Genomic DNA, 18,313 nt, shown 5'->3' with positions numbered 1-18,313 from the left:
GCACTGGCCTGGAGGCTGAGAGACAGCACCGGCCTGGAGGCCGAGAGACAGCACTGGCCTGGAGGCTGAGAGACAGCACCGGCATGGAGGCTGAGAGACAGCACCGGCCTGGAGGCTGAGAGACAGCACCGGCCTGGAGGCTGAGAGACAGCACCGGCCTGGAGGCTGAGAGACAGCACTGGCCAGGAGGCTGAGAGACAGCACTAGCCTGGAGGCCGAGAGACAGCACTGGCCTGGAGGCCGAGAGACAGCACTGGCCTGGAGGCTGAGAGACAGCACTGGCCTGGAGGCTGAGAGACAGAAAAAGAGAGAGTTAATGTGTTTTTCTTATCTCGGATGGTGGCTGATATGCCTGAATGATTCTGTTCCATTTCCTTCTGGTCTCCCTCCCACCCCCCTTACTCACTCCCCCCCTTCCCTTCCCTCTCTCCCTCCCCTCCCTCAGATCAGAGCTGGAGTTGGCCTGTCACCATGACGATGATGTAATACTCTATCAATAAACGAATGAAAGGGTCTGGCGTTGAGCTTCCCAGCAACTCCATATCTCTTAATGCTGACTGACCCAAAGTTTATATTTATGAGTTCTGTATGAGGACGGTCTGACCCAACATCAAAGTATGATACTGTAGGTCAGTATGATGGGTCAGTGTGATGGGTCAGTGTGATGGGTCAGAATGATGCGTCAGTATGATGGGTCAGAATGATGGGTCAGAATGATGGGTCAGAATGATGCGTCAGTATGATGGGTCAGTGTGATGGGTCAGTGTGATGGGTCAGAGTGATGGGTCAGAGTGATGGGTCAGAGTGATGGGTCAGAGTGATGGGTCAGAGTGATGGGTCAGTGTGATGGGTCAGAGTGATGGGTCAGAGTGATGGGTCAGTGTGATGGGTCAGAGTGATGGGTCAGAGTGATGGGTCAGTGTGATGGGTCAGTGTGATGGGTCAGTGTGATGGGTCAGTATGATGGTCAGAATGATAGGTCAGAATGATAGGTCAGTATGATGGGTCAGAATGATGGGTCAGTATGATAGGTTAGAATGATGGGTCACTATGATGGGTCAGAATGATGGTCACTATGATGGGTCAGTGTGATGGGTCACTATGATGGGTCAGAATGATGGGTCACTATGATGGGTCAGAATGATAGGTCAGAGTGATGGGTCACTATGATGGGTCAGAATGATAGGTCACTATGATAGGTCAGAGTGATAGGTCAGAATGATGGGTCAGAATGATAGGTCAGTATGATGGGTCAGTATGATGGGTCAGAGTGATGGGTCAGAATGATGGGTCAGCCATGTCCACAGAAATAGCCCCCACCACAGACCTACTTGCCATGACAATTTCTAATTTTGAGAGATGCGAGACAAGCTGGCAAAATTGAAAACTGGAATTGGGAAGAGAAACGAAGACAAAATGTCTGATATAAGCGAAGAGGCTAGATGGAGATACATGTCTCTGTGTCACACCTAGTTCTCTAAATCCATTTAACCCCAGTGAGTTAAGTTAAAAGTGCCAAAACAAGAGGTTTTAAGGCAGATCAATATTTTCTCTGTGCCACCAATCTTAATCCATTTGACCCTGTAGAGGCCATTCAGGTGAAAGGACTTGGGCTCCTGATAATGTAGGACAGCAGACACCCTTTAAACCCCCCGACTCTCCTCTGAGATCTCCTCTTCTACCCATGCTAGTCCAAATAACAGGCTTACTGGGCATTTTTATACATGACCCTATGCATGATGGGATGTAAAATGACTTCATAAACTCTGGAGTCACACCTGTGTGGAAGAAACTGATTTCAATATACTTTGTATCCCTCATTGACTCAAAGGGTTGACTTGATGTTGGCAGTTACCTGTAGGTCGGTCTCTAATTCATGAAAAAATAGTTTTGGTTATTAAAAGAGAGGTAATCACAGCCTAAACCTTGGAGGTGTCCCAAATGGCACCCTATTCTCTTTGTAGTGCACTACATTTGACCCGATCTCTATGGGCCCCTGATCAAAAGTAGTGCACTACAAAGGGAATACAGTAGGTTGCAAATTTGAGACGTAAAACCCTTTGTTTAGAAAGGCAACACGCTCGGGAACACTAGTTTCCTCTACTTCCATCGTCCAATGAATGATCTGGACCGGCGTATCCCGTAGCAACTCTCAGGAAAAATACCCCCCCCCATACATGGCATTACTGTTAGTCTTAAAGAGGAAGAGTCATATCTCTAACACTCAGGAGAATAAGGTAAATCAGCCTCCTATCTCTTTCACTGTCCAGTATATTATTCCATTGCTTTGACAGAAGACGGCCAAGCCATCTGTTCTTGGCACACCAGGAGACCACACAGACACCAGGAGACCACACAGACACCAGGAGACTACACAGACACCAGGAGACCACATAGACACCAGGAGACCACACAGGAGACCACACAGACACCAGGAGACCATACAGGCACCAGGAGACCACACAGGCACCAGGAGACCACACAAACACCAGGAGACCACAGACACCAGGAGACCACACAGACACCAGGAGACCACATAGACAACAGGAGACCACACAGGCACCAGGAGACCACACAGGCACCAGGAGACCACACAGGCGCCAGGAGACCACACAGACGCCAGGAGACCACACAGACGCCAGGAGACCACACAGACGCCAGGAGACCACACAGACGCCAGGAGACCACACAGACACCAGGAGACCACAGACACCAGGAGACCACACAGACACCAGGAGACCACACAGACACCAGGAGACCACACAGACACCAGGAGACCACACAGACACCAGGAGACCACACAGACACCAGCCCCGGCTGTGACACCAATGCAGCGCTGCGGTTCACGACCAGCCCAGTTCTAATAGCAGAGAGACACTTGAAAACACTGAAACCCGAAACGATGAAATGTCAAGCCTTTATTTTGATCATGCAGTTGTTCTCTCTGATCTCTTCTCCCTCTCTTCTCTCTCAGCCTCTTCTTCCCAGAAGGCTTTTCATCTACAGAGAAAATGGCTCCCATTCAGTGGTTGAAGGGACAGGTAGAGAATACTATCAGTGTGGAAATAGGACAGAGAGAGAGAGAGAAGGCCTTCAGAAAAGCAGGTTGGGTGCTGTTTGTTGACAGAGTTGTCAGACACCAATGTCTAGTATTACCACTACATGAGTAAATCTAACCCAAGGCTAACTAACCTGTGTCTCCAGTGCAAGCAACAACACTATGTTACCCCACCTATAGGGTTACCGTAGACCTACATGTACACTGTTAAAAGCCTGATGATTACATGGACAACTAATGCAACTGTAGAGGTTTGCAGCAGGCCAGGCATCGCTCGATGTTTTGTTACTTTCAAACCACAAACCTTTAACACTCTTCATGATCTTACTGTTCTGCTTGTTTTCAGAAAGGTACTCACCGATTTTGGAACATCAATGACAAAGATATTTTGAAGTCAGCAGCATACCACCCTGCATACCACTGCTGGCTTGCTTCTGAAGCTAAGCAGGGTTGGTCCTGGTCAGTCCCTGGATGGGAGACCAGATGCTGCTGGAAGTGGTGTTGGAGGGCCAGTAGGAGGCACTCTTTCCTCTGGTCTAAAAATAAAATATCCCAATGCCCCAGGGCAGGGACACTGACAGATCCATTGGCCCCCAGTGGGGCCTCCACTCAGTCTGAGTGCTCCAGCTCCGGTATTCAGGCCATACACTTACTGCAGATAAAAGTTAATGTCAGGATTAGATAAAAAACACAGCTTAGCTTGTTGTTAATCCACCTGGCGTGTCAGATGTCAAAAAAGCTTTTCGGCGAAAGCATACCAAGCGTTTATGTAAGGACATCTCTCTCAGCAGACAAAACATTACAAACAGCTAGCAGTAAAGTAGATTGGATTAGATCACGAATGTCAGAAAAGCAATAAAATGAATCGCTTACCTTTGATGATCTTCAAATGTTTGCACTCACGAGACTCCCAGTTACACAATAAATGTTCCCTTTTGTTCCATAAAGATGATTTTTATATCCAAAATACCTCCATTTGGTTGGCGCGTTATGTTCAGAAATCCCCAGGCTCGAGCGGTCACGACGGGGCAGACGAAAATTCCAAATAGTATCCGTAAAGTTCGTAGAAACATATCAAACGTTTTTTTATAATCAATCCTCAGGTTGTTTTTACAATATATAATCGATTATATTTCAACCGGACTGTAGCTTCTTCATTAGGAGAGAGAGAGAGTAAATGTCTGCTCCACTCTGTTGGCGCATGCAAAACGCTGCTGGCACCCAGCCATACAATGACGTGATGTTTTCGTTCTTGCTCATTTTTCTAAATAAAAGCCTGAAACTATGTCTAAAGACTGTTCACACCATGTGGAAGCCATAGGAAAATGAATCTGGTTGATATCCCTTTAAATGGAGGATATGCATGCAATGGAACAGGGAGATTAGTTTCTCTCTTAGGCACTTCCTGGTTGGATTTTCCTCAGGTTTTCACCTGCAATATCAGTTTTGTTATACTCACAGACAATATTTTGACAGTTTTGCAAAAAGTACAAATCAATCCCAGAACAATAGCAAAGTACCTTGTGAAGATGCTGGAGGAAACAGGTACAAAATTATCTATATTCACAGTAAAATGAGTCCTATATCGACATAACCTGAAAGGCCGCTCAGCAAGGAAGAAGCCACTGCTCCAAAACTGCCATAAAAAAGCCAGACTACGGTTTGCAACTACAAAGATAGTACTTTTTGGAGAAATGTCCTCTGGTCTGATGAAACAAAAATAGAACTGTTTGGCCATAATGACCGTTGTTATGTTTGGAGGAAAAGGGGGAGGCTTGCGAGCCGAAGAAAACCATCCCAACCGTGAAGCACGAGGGTGGCAGCATCATGTTGTGGGGGTGCTTTGCTGCAGGAGGGACTGGTGCACTTCACAAAAAGATGGCATCACGAGGCAGGAAAATTATGTGGATATATTGAAGCAACATCTCAAGACATCAGTCAGGAAGTTAAAGCTTGGTCGCAAATGGGTCTTCCAAATGGACAATGACCCCAAGCATACTTCCAAAGTTGTGGCAAAATGGCTTAAGGACAACAAAGTCAAGGTATTGGAGTGGCCATCACAAAGGCCTGACCTCCATCCTATAGAAAATATGTGGGCAGAACTGAAAAAGCATGTGTGAGCAAGGAGGCCTACAAACCTGACTCAGTTACACCAGCTCTGTCAGGAGGAATGGGCCAAAATTCACCCAACTTATTGTGGGAAGCTTGTGGAAAGCTACCCGAAACGTTTGACCCAAGTTAAACAATTTAAAGGCAATGCCACCAAATACTAATTGAGTTTATGTAAACTTCTGACCCACTGGGAATGTGATAAAAGAAACAAAAGCTGACATAAATAATTCTCTCTACTATTATTCTGACATTTCATATTCTTAAAATAAAGTGGTGATCCTAACTGACCTAAGACAGGGAATTGTAAAATCCTGAATTTAAATGTATTTGGCTAAGGTGTATGTAAACTTCCGACTTCAACTGTATCTTCATACCATTCTATGGGAATATGTGTTTAACTGATTCACTGAGGGCCAACATAACATTACCGGTCATATGACTCATCTGCAGTCTGATTCACTGAGGGCCAACATAACATTACCGGTCATATGACTCATCTGCAGTCTGATTCAGTCAGGGGCAACATAACATTACCGGTCATATGACTCATCTGCAGTCTGATTCAGTCAGGGGCAACATAACATTACCGGTCATATGACTCATCTGCAGTCTGATTCACTGAGGGCCAACATAACATTACCGGTCATATGACTCATCTGCAGTCTGATTCACTGAGGGCCAACATAACATTACCGGTCATATGACTCATCTGCAGTCTGATTCACTGAGGGGCAACATAACATTACCGGTCATATGACTCATCTGCAGTCTGATTCACTGAGGGGCAACATAACATTACCGGTCATATGACTCATCTGCAGTCTGATTCACTGAGGGGCAACATAACATTACCGGTCATATGACTCATCTGCAGTCTGATTCACTGAGGGGCAACATAACATTACCGGTCATATGACTCATCTGCAGTCTGATTCACTGAGGGGCAACATAACATTACCGGTCATATGACTCATCTGCAGTCTGATTCACTGAGGGCCAACATAACATTACCGGTCATATGACTCATCTGCAGTCTGATTCACTGAGGGCCAACATAACATTACCGGTCATATGACTCATCTGCAGTCTGATTCACTGAGGGGCAACATAACATTACCGGTCATATGACTCATCTGCAGTCTGATTCACTGAGGGCCAACATAACATTACCGGTCATATGACTCATCTGCAGTCTGATTCACTGAGGGCCAACATAACATTACCGGTCATATGACTCATCTGCAGTCTGATTCACTGAGGGCCAACATAACATTACCGGTCATATGACTCATCTGCAGTCTGATTCACTGAGGGGCAACATAACATTACCGGTCATATGACTCATCTGCAGTCTGATTCAGTCAGGGGCAACATAACATTACCGGTCATATGACTCATCTGCAGTCTGATTCACTGAGGGGCAACATAACATTACCGGTCACGACTCATCTGCAGTCTGATTCAGTGAGGGGCAACATAACATTACCGGTCATATGACTCATCTGCAGTCTGATTCACTGAGGGGCAACATAACATTACCGGTCATATGACTCATCTGCAGTCTGATTCAGTGAGGGGCAACATAACATTACCGGTCATATGACTCATCTGCAGTCTGATTCAGTCAGGGGCAACATAACATTACCGGTCATATGACTCATCTGCAGTCTGATTCACTGAGGGCCAACATAACATTACCGGTCATATGACTCATCTGCAGTCTGATTCAGTCAGGGGCAACATAACATTACCGGTCATATGACTCATCTGCAGTCTGATTCACTGAGGGGCAACATAACATTACCGGTCACGACTCATCTGCAGTCTGATTCAGTGAGGGGCAACATAACATTACCGGTCATATGACTCATCTGCAGTCTGATTCACTGAGGGGCAACATAACATCATTTGGTGTGTATTCCAGGCCAGTTCATATGGATATTTATTGTAGACGATAAATCACCTCAAGGTGTCAAGAGACACATCTCTTTGTCCTTATTCTCCCAGCTCTGACAGGAAACTAATGCCACTTTGACCCAGATTAAATCAGAGCAAGCGTTACCCGGGCGATATGCAGACACCAGCGTAGCTGTTGTGTTCGTGGTGTTGGAGGTGTGTAACGATTGTCGTCAGGAGAAGGAGAAGAGGACCAAAGAGCAGCGTGGTACGTATTCATAATCATTTTAATAAAGATGAATACTGGAACAAAAACAACAAAACCGACAAACGAACAGTTCTGTAAAGATGCAACAAAAACACTAAACAGAAAATAACTATCCACAAATCATAGTGGGAAAACAGGCTGCCTAAGTATGGTTCTCAATCAGAGACAACGATAAACAGCTGCCTCTGATTGGGAACCATACCAGGCCAAACACATAGAAATACAAAAACATAGAACAACGCATAGAATGCCCACCCCAACTCACGCCCTGACCAAACTAAAATAGAGACATACAAAAGGAACTAAGGTCAGGACGTGACAAAGGTGGAACTGCGTATGAGCTGTCAAAACGGTGAGCAGGCTGTTCTTGATCATTGTCACGAAGCTCAGAAGGAGAAAGTGTAGAGTATATAAACATAAATCATGCTCAAATTAAAAAAACATCATTCAACAAAAAATAATGAGGATTTCTATCAACCTTAATGGAGCTGTGGTTTACCTCACAATTTACTGTGGGAAAAAAAAGTCTGGATTCTGTTATTGTGACTGTGCAACGAATGGCACTGTCCTCTTCAGGTATAATGCTGGGAGCCACTTGTGGATTGAACAGCTCTAATGCAGTTCACCTCCGATACCACCCAAAACAACCACTGTGAGGATGTTGGCTGAAAGCGGATCTGATTGATTCGAGCCCTGAGTGTTTGATTATCAACACTAGGTTTATGGTCTGCCTGCCTGTTGTGGTCTGCTTTACAGTGAGTCACCTAATGGTGGCCTGTTGTGGTCTGCTTTACAGTGAGTCACCTAATGGCTGCATGTTGTGGTCTGCTTTACAGTGAGTCACCTAATGGCTGCATGTTGTGGTCTGCTTTACAGTGAGTCACCTAATGGTGGCCTGTTGTGGTCTGCTTTACAGTGAGTCACCTAATGGCTGTCTGTTGTGGTCCACTTTGCACTAAAACGTACGTCCAGCTCAACAGAGATGATGTACTCCATCCACTTTGCACTAAGACGTACGTCCAGCCCAACAGAGAATATATACTCCACCCACTTTGCACTAAGACGTACATCCAGCCCAACAGAGATGATGTACACCATCCACTTTGCACTAAGACGTACATCCAGCCCAACAGAGATGATATACTCCATCCACTTTGCACTAAGACGTACGTCCAGCCCAACAGAGATTATATACTCCATCCACTTTGCACTAAGACGTACGTCCAGCCCAACAGAGATGATATACTCCATCTGTTTCCATGCGTACATCATGGTTTTACCTCAGCCCTACAAACCCCCAACCTCCTTTGTCCAGATGATACTTCAGTTTGTGTTTCTGACTAGTTGATGTTGTCGGTATGTTGTACCAGAGATTTAAAGAGATGAATTACTTGCTGAGTAAGTGTCCAAATTGTGTTGCATAAGAGTAATTCATCTATAAATCACCGTGTAATGTCCATTACTAACATTGCTTGGTGAGCCGTACATTTGGTTCAACAGAGGCTGAGATGGTGTAGTCTACCATTGCAGTGGATCTACGTATGGCCCGTCACATGATCCAATGACAATGAAAGGTTGACCAGAACCACAGCTTCTTAGTCACGAGTCAATAGAGATGTCATCAATTCAAGTTTGGAGTTGGTTAATAAATAACCGTTTGAAAGAATATTCCTGTCACAACAAATTGACAAGTAATAGGGTCAAACTGTGTTTTGTGTCTGAGGGTCATGTTATCTCTTTGTGTTGTAGCATCTCTGTTGTCCAGGTATCTCTTCATGTTGTAGCATCTCTGTTGTCCAGGTATCTCTTCATGTTGTAGCTATGAGGGTGTTCTGTTGTCCAGGTATCTCTTCATGTTGTAGCATCTCTGTTGTCCAGGTATCTCTTCATGTTGTAGCTATGAGGGTGTTCTGTATGTCCAGGTATCTCTTCATGTTGTAGCTATGAGGGTGTCCTGTTGTCCAGGTATCTCTTCATGTTGTAGCTATGAGGGTGTTCTGTATGTCCAGGTATCTCTTCATGTTGTAGCTATGAGGGTGTCCTGTTGTCCAGGTATCTCTTCATGTTGTAGCTATGAGGGTGTTCTGTTGTCCAGGTATCTCTTCATGTTGTAGCTATGAGGGTGTTCTGTATGTCCAGGTATCTCTTCATGTTGTAGCATCTCTGTATGTCCAGGTATCTCTTCATGTTGTAGCATCTCTGTTGTCCAGGTATCTCTTCATGTTGTAGCTATGAGGGTGTTCTGTTGTCCAGGTATCTCTTCATGTTGTTGCATCTCTGTTGTCCAGGTATCTCGTCATGTTGTAGCATCTCTGTTGTCCAGGTATCTCTTCATGTTGTAGCATCTCTGTTGTCCAGGTATCTCTTCATGTTGTAGCTATGAGGGTGTTCTGTATGTCCAGGTATCTCTTCATGTTGTAGCTATGAGGGTGTCCTGTTGTCCAGGTATCTCTTCATGTTGTAGCTATGAGGGTGTTCTGTATGTCCAGGTATCTCTTCATGTTGTAGCTATGAGGGTGTCCTGTTGTCCAGGTATCTCTTCATGTTGTAGCTATGAGGGTGTTCTGTTGTCCAGGTATCTCTTCATGTTGTAGCTATGAGGGTGTTCTGTATGTCCAGGTATCTCTTCATGTTGTAGCATCTCTGTATGTCCAGGTATCTCTTCATGTTGTAGCATCTCTGTTGTCCAGGTATCTCTTCATGTTGTAGCTATGAGGGTGTTCTGTTGTCCAGGTATCTCTTCATGTTGTAGCATCTCTGTTGTCCAGGTATCTCTTCATGTTGTAGCTATGAGGGTGTTCTGTTGTCCAGGTATCTCTTCATGTTGTAGCATCTCTGTTGTCCAGGTATCTCTTCATGTTGTAGCTATGAGGGTGTTCTGTTGTCCAGGTATCTCTTCATGTTGTAGCATCTCTGTTGTCCAGGTATCTCTTCATGTTGTAGCTATGAGGGTGTTCTGTTGTCCAGGTATCTCTTCATGTTGTAGCATCTCTGTTGTCCAGGTATCTCTTCGTGTTGTAGCTATGAGGGTGTAGGGTGCTACTTGATGGTAGTTGCACAGCTGGCCTCAAGTGACACACGTCCCAAATGACACTTCATTCCCCATATAGTACACTACTTTTGACCAGAGACCTTATGAACAATATCCTAGAGCCTTACAGGCCCTGGTTAAACGCAGTGTACCACATAGGGACTAGGCAGCCAGTTGAGATACATTCACAGTGCAGTCTAGGTCTGTTTGATGAAAGTGTGTCTCAGCGTGGGTCCAGAGCTGGCTAACGTCACCACAGCTCTCTTCCTAAAGGTCACCTGGGCATGGGGTCAACGGGAGGTAGTCATAGTGCAGGCACAGGGACAAACACACTAAGCATGCTGGGATAGCATGAAAGAGAACTGAACAGGAACACAGTACAGGACGATTATTTCAGTGTTCTAGGACTCTGTTAAACATCTCATAACCTACCATTCACATACTACCATTCATCTACTACCATTCACATACTACCATTCACACACTACCATTCACCTACTACCATTCACACACTACCATTCACCTACTACCATTCACCTACTACCATTCACACACTACCATTCACACACTACCATTCACACACTACCATTCACACACTACCATTCACACACTACCATTCACACACTACCATTCACACACTACCATTCACACACTACCATTCACACACTACCATTCACATACTACCATTCACATACTACCATTCACACACTACCATTCACACACTACCATTCACCTACTACCATTCACATACTACCATTCACATACTACCATTCACACACTACCATTCACACACTACCATTCACACACTACCATTCACACACTACCATTCACACACTACCATTCACACACTACCATTCACACACTACCATTCACACACTACCATTCACACACTACCATTCACACACTACCATTCACACACTACCATTCACCTACTACCATTCACCTACTACCATTCACACACTACCATTCACCTACTACCATTCACACACTACCATTCACACACTACCATTCACCTACTACCATTCACCTACTACCATTCACCTACTACAATTCACACACTACCATTCACCTACTACCATTCACACACTACCATTCACACACTACCATTCACACACTACCATTCACACACTACCATTCACACACTACCATTCACCTACTACCATTCACACACTACCATTCACCTACTACCATTCACATACTGCCATTCACACACTACCATTCACATACTACCATTCACCTACTACCATTCACCTAATACCATTCACACACTACCATTCACATACTACCATTCATCTACTACCATTCACATACTACCATTCACCTACTACCATTCACCTACTACCATTCACCTACTACCATTCACATACTACCATTCACCTACTACCATTCACACACTACCATTCACACACTACCATTCACACACTACCATTCACCTACTACCATTCACACACTACCATTCACCTACTACCATTCACATACTGCCATTCACACACTACCATTCACATACTACCATTCACCTACTACCATTCACCTAATACCATTCACACACTACCATTCACATACTACCATTCATCTACTACCATTCACATACTACCATTCACCTACTACCATTCACCTACTACCATTCACCTACTACCATTCACATACTACCATTCACCTACTACCATTCACACACTACCATTCACCTACTACCATTCACCTACTACCATTCACACACTACCATTCACACACTACCATTCACACACTACCATTCACACACTACCATTCACCTACTACCATTCACCTACTACCATTCACCTACTACCATTCACACACTACCATTCACACACTACCATTCACACACTACCATTCACACACTACCATTCACACACTACCATTCACACACTACCATTCACACACTACCATTCACACACTGCCATTCACACACTGCCATTCACACACTGCCATTCACACACTGCCATTCACACACTACCATTCACACACTACCATTCACACACTACCATTCACACACTACCATTCACACACTACCATTCACACACTACCATTCACACACTACCATTCACCTACTACCAATCCACATACTACCATTCACATACTACCATACCATTCACATACTACCAAACACTAGATGGGTTGTAGAGAGGGAAACACTAGATGGGTTGTAGAAAGGGAAACACTAGATGGGTTGTAGACAGGGAAACACTAGATGGGTTGTAGACAGGGAAACACTAGATGGGTTGTAGAGGGAAACACTAGATGGGTTGTAGAGGGAAACACTAGATGGGTTGCAGAGGGAAATAGTGATGGGTTGTAGACAGAAATATTGATGGGTTGTAGACAGGGAAACACTAGATGGGTTGTAGATGGAAACACTAGATGGGTTGTAGACAGGGAAACACTATATGGGTTGTAGAGGGAAACACTAGATGGGTTGTAGACAGGGAAACACTAGATGGGTTGTAGAGGGAAACACTAGATGGGTTATAGACAGGGAAACACTAGATGGGTTGTAGACAGGGAAACACTAGATGGGTTATAGACAGGGAAACACTAGATGGGTTGTAGAGGGAACTAGTGATGGGTTGTAGACAGGGAAACACTAGATGGGTTGTAGAGGGAAACACTAGATGGGTTGTAGAAAGGGAAACACTAGATGGGTTGTAGAAAGGGAAACACTAGATGGGTTGTAGAAAGGGAAACACTAGATGGGTTGTAGAGGGAAACACTAGATGGGTTGTAGACAGGGAAACACTAGATGGGTTGTAGACAGGGAAACACTAGATGGGTTATAGAGGGAAACACTAGATGGGTTGTAGACAGGGAAACACTAGATGGGTTGTAGACAGGGAAACACTAGATGGGTTGTAGAGGGAAATAGTGATGGGTTGTAGACAGGGAAACACTAGATGGGTTGTAGAGGGAAACACTAGATGGGTTATAGACAGGGAAACACTAGATGGGTTGTAGAGGGAAATAGTGATGGGTTGTAGACAGGGAAACACTAGATGGGTTGTAGAGGGAAACACTAGATGGGTTGTAGACAGGGAAACACTAGATGGGTTGTAGAGGGAAAAACTAGATGGGTTGTAGAGGGAAAAACTAGATGGGTTGTAGCCAGGGAAACACTAGATGGGTTGTAGCCAGGGAAACACTAGATGGGTTGTAGAGGGAAACACTAGATGGGTTGTAGAGGGAAACACTAGATGGGTTGTAGAGAGGGAAACACTAGATGGGTTGTAGAGGGAAAAACTCGATGGGTTGTAGCCAGGGAAACACTAGATGGGTTGTAGAGGGAAACACTAGATGGGTTGTAGAGGGAAACACTAGATAGGTTGTAGACAGGGAAACACTAGATGGGTTGTAGAGGGAAAAACTAGATGGGTTGTAGCCAGGGAAACACTAGATGGGTTGTAGACAGGGAAACACTAGATGGGTTGTAGAGGGAAACACTAGATGGGTTGTAGACAGGGAAACACTAGATGGGTTGTAGAAAGGGAAACACTAGATGGGTTGTAGAGGGAAACACTAGATGGGTTGTAGACAGGGAAACACTAGATGGGTTGTAGACAGGGAAACACTAGATGGGTTGTAGAGAGGGAAACACTAGATGGGTTGTAGACAGGGAAACACTAGATGGGTTGTAGAGAGGGAAACACTAGATGGGTTGTAGACAGGGAAACACTAGATGGGTTGTAGACAGGGAAACACTAGATGGGTTGTAGACAGGGAAACACTAGATGGGTTGTAGAGAGGGCCTATTTGAGGAGAGATGTCTGGTTCCTGTAGTAAAGATTCAGATTTCTACATAATGAAAACTTGTTACAGAGTTTCTCTGTTTGGAGTCGTTTGGATACATGATCACAACCTGCCATAATGTCACCACCACCACCATCATCATGTCCACTCCATCCTATCGGTTACCTAACTGACATTTGGAATATTACCTACAGAGGATCAGAATGGCTCGACCTTGGTTAGGTTACAGCTCTGCTATCATGATGTGCTTATTGTATTGTTGACAGGAATCTGTCATAAACACCATGGTTTTTGTTTGTTTGTTGTTGTGTGAGTCATTTTCTAAAACAAAGTATCACTTTTACCCAGAGTGCTTTCAGGTAACGACTGTTCAATTTTCTCCACTCAGAAACTCAGTGTGTATTCCCTGTTGTATTAGTGACTGGTCATTCATGACACACAATCATTTTGCGTGGGTTATTCCGAAGCATTTTTACAGCCAAACCAGAAAGAGACAGACAGCATCAGATAGGACTCTGGTCAAACGTTAGATAGATTATAGATAGAGATTAGAGATTAGAGATATAGATTATAGATAGATAGAGTGCCATTTTGAATGCAGATTTACGAGCTGAAACGTCCACCCTGATCTGATCATTAAAGGAAGTGGACGTTGTTGATCTACAGACAAACGCTACAGTAACAAGAGGGTTAATGAGATACGTCTGATGGGATGACGGTTGGTTGTTATGACAACCCTGTAGAGAGATGGATTCATTTTTATGGTCACGTCCCTGTACGGTTTGGACAGGGGTCAGAGGTTAGACATACCACCGTGACGAAGAATAGAGCTCTCAGTATTAAAATAGAGATGGACAATATCACTCTGTAGAGAGAGAGAGAGAGAGAGAGAGAGAGAGAGAGAGAGAGAGAGAGAGAAATAGAGAGCAAGAAAGAGAGAGAGAAATAGAGAGGGAGAGAGACAAATAATGAGAGAGAAAGAGAGAGAGAAAGAATGAGAGAGAGAGAAAGAGAGTGGAGAGAGAAAAGGAAGAGAGGAGAGAGACAAATAAAGAGAGAGAGAGAAAGAGAGTGGAGAGAGACAAAGCAAGAGAGGAGAGAGACAAATAAAGAGAGAGAGAAAGAGAGTGGAGAGAGACAAAGCAAGAGACAAAGAGCAAGAGAGGAGAGAGACAAATAATGAGAGAGAAAGAAAGAGTGGAGACAAATAATGAGAGAGAGAGAGAGTGGAGAGAGAAATAATGAGAGAAAGAGAGAGAGACAAAGAATGAGAGAGAAAGAGAGTGGAGAGAGACAAAGAACGAGAGAGAGAGAGAAAGAACGAGTGGAGAGACAAAGAACGAGAATGGAGAGCAAAAAACAGAGAAAGATTAAGAGATTCTCACCCTCAGAGTCTGTCGTCTTTGCTTCCACAATAAGCAATGATCATCTATACTGAATGCAGATAGATCAGCAGTGTTGAGCTGAATGTGATCATCTATACTGAACGCAGATCAGCAGTGTTGAGCTGAATGTGATCATCTATACTGAACGCAGATCGGCAGTGTTGAGCTTAATGTGATCATCTATACTGAACGCAGATCGGCAGTGTTGAGCTGAATGTGATCATCTATACTGAACGCAGATCAGCAGTGTTGAGCTGAATGTGATCATCTATACTGAACGCAGATCGGCAGTGTTGAGCTGAATGTGGTCAACACCACATGATTCTTTATCTAAGCTGGAGCTGCCATCTTGTGGCGCTGCTTGGTACTGCATACGGATATCCTCAGAGCACACTGGTAACAGCAACACAGTAGGATAGCTGAGCTGCCATCTTGTGGCGCTGCTTGGTACTGCATACAGATATCCTCAGAGCACACTGGTAACAGCAACACAGTAGGATAGCTGAGCTGCCATCTTGTGGCGCTGCTTGGTAACAGCAGGACTTCAGACAGTGTGGCTGGCTGGTATACTGGGCTAACAGCAGGACTTCAGACAGTGTGGCTGGCTGGTATACTGGGCTAACAGCAGGACTTCAGACAGTGTGGCTGGCTGGTATACTGGCTAACAGCAGGACTTCAGACAGTGTGGCTGGCTGGTATACTAGCTAACAGCAGGACTTCAGACAGTGTGGCTGGCTGGTATATATATAGATGCCAGTAAACTGGTGTTATGGACCAGACAGCTCTTAGCTGAGAGGTCAGATAGATGCCAGTAAACTGGTGTTATGGACTAGACAGCTCTTAGCTTAGAGGTCAGATAGATGCCAGTAAACTGGTATTATGGACCAGACAGCTCTTAGCTTAGAGGTCAGATAGATGCCAGTAAACTGGTGTTATGGACCAGACAGCTCTTAGCTGAGAGGTCAGATAGATGCCAGTAAACTGGTGTTATGGACCAGACAGCTCTTAGCTGAGAGGTCAGATAGATGCCAGTAAACTAGTATTATGGACCAGACAGCTCTTAGCTGAGAGGTCAGATGCGAGGGAGGACCAATCGGTCTACAGTAGTTCACCATATAGGGAATAGGGTGCAATTTGGGACTTATCTATGAGGTAGACGGTCCATGGGACACCTTTCATCTGTAGCACTGGGTGGAGACATTGAGATGAGTGTTGCTTAGTGAATTAATGCTTGAGGTCCAAACGTCCTATGGTTATAATTGGTCTGTTATGGCTGCGATCCACGTACATTGGGACTGTTATGTAAGGTTGTCCTGTGTGAAATACACACAGCTATCTAGTACAGCCAGAGGAGGATAGGCCTCCTCTCTTCAGTCTGGTTTCTCTGGAGGTTTCTACCAGGACAGGCCTCCTCCCATCAGTCTGGTTCCTCAGGAGGTTTCTACCAGGACAGGCCTCCTCTCTTCAGCCTGGTTTCTCTGGAGGTTTCTACCAGGAGAATAGGCCTCGTCCTTCAGTCTGGTTTCTCTGGAGGCTTCTACCAGGAAAATAGGCCTCGTCCTTCAGTCTGGTTTCTCTGGAGGTTACTACCAGGAGAATAGGCCTCGTCCATCAGTCTGTTTTCTCTGGATGTTTCTACAAGGAGAATAGGCCTCCTCCCTTCAGTCTGGTTCCTCAGGAGGTTTCTACCAGGAGAATAGGCCTCCTCCCTTCAGTCTGGTTCCCCAGGAAGTTTCTACCAGGAGAATAGGCCTCCTCCTTCAGTCTGGTTCCTCTGGAGGTTTCTACCAGGAGAATAGGCCTCGTTCTTCAGTCTAGTTTCTCTGGAGGTTTCTACCAGGAGAATAGGCCTGGTTCCTCAGGAGGTTTCTACCAGGAGGATAGGCCTCCTCCCTTCAGTCTGGTTCCTCAGGAGGTTTCTACCAGGAGAATAGGCCTCGTCCTTCAGTCTGGTTTCTCTGGAGGTTTCTACCAGGAAAATAGGCCTCGTCCTTCAGTCTGGTTTCTCTGGAGGTCTCTACCAGGAGAATAGGCCTCGTCCTTCAGTCTGGTTTCTCTGGAGGTTTTCCCTTGCCACTGTTTGATGTCTAGACAGGGTTAGTTATACACTTTGTGACAACTGATATAAAAAGAGCTTTATAAATACATTAGATTGATCTAGTTCAACAGCGCTAGATTTATTAGAGGCTAAAGAGAAGCAAGCTCGAAGCCCGGGTGGAGAGACAGTATAACAGTCCATTGTACTGGGGGGGGGGGGGGGGGGGGGGATGGAGGGACAGTATAACAGTCCATTGTACTGGGGGGGGGGGGAACAGTATAACAGTCCATTGTACTGGGGGGGGGGGGGGGAACAGTATAACAGTCCATTGTACTGGGGGGGGGGGGGAACAGTATAACAGTCCATTGTACTGGGGGGGGGGGGGAACAGTATAACAGTCCATTGTACTGGGGGGGGGGGGGGGGTGGAGGGACAGTATAACAGTCCATTGTACTGGGGGGGGGGGATGGAGGGACAGTATAACAGTCCATTGTACTGGGGGGGGGGGGGATGGAGGGACAGTATAACAGTCCATTGTACTGGGGGGGGGGGGGAACAGTATAACAGTCCATTGTACTGGGGGGGGGGGAACAGTATAACAGTCCATTGTACTGGGGGGGGGGGGGGAACAGTATAACAGTCCATTGTACTGGGGGGGGGGGAACAGTATAACAGTCCATTGTACTGGGGGGGGGGGGAACAGTATAACAGTCCATTGTACTGGGGGGGGGGGGGAACAGTATAACAGTCCATTGTACTGGGGGGGGGG

The sequence above is a fragment of the Oncorhynchus mykiss genome, chromosome 15 (assembly GCF_013265735.2).
Source record: "Oncorhynchus mykiss isolate Arlee chromosome 15, USDA_OmykA_1.1, whole genome shotgun sequence".
Lineage (NCBI taxonomy): Eukaryota > Metazoa > Chordata > Actinopteri > Salmoniformes > Salmonidae > Oncorhynchus > Oncorhynchus mykiss.
The sequence above is the reverse complement of the archived record's forward strand: the minus strand, read 5'-3'. Positions refer to the sequence as shown.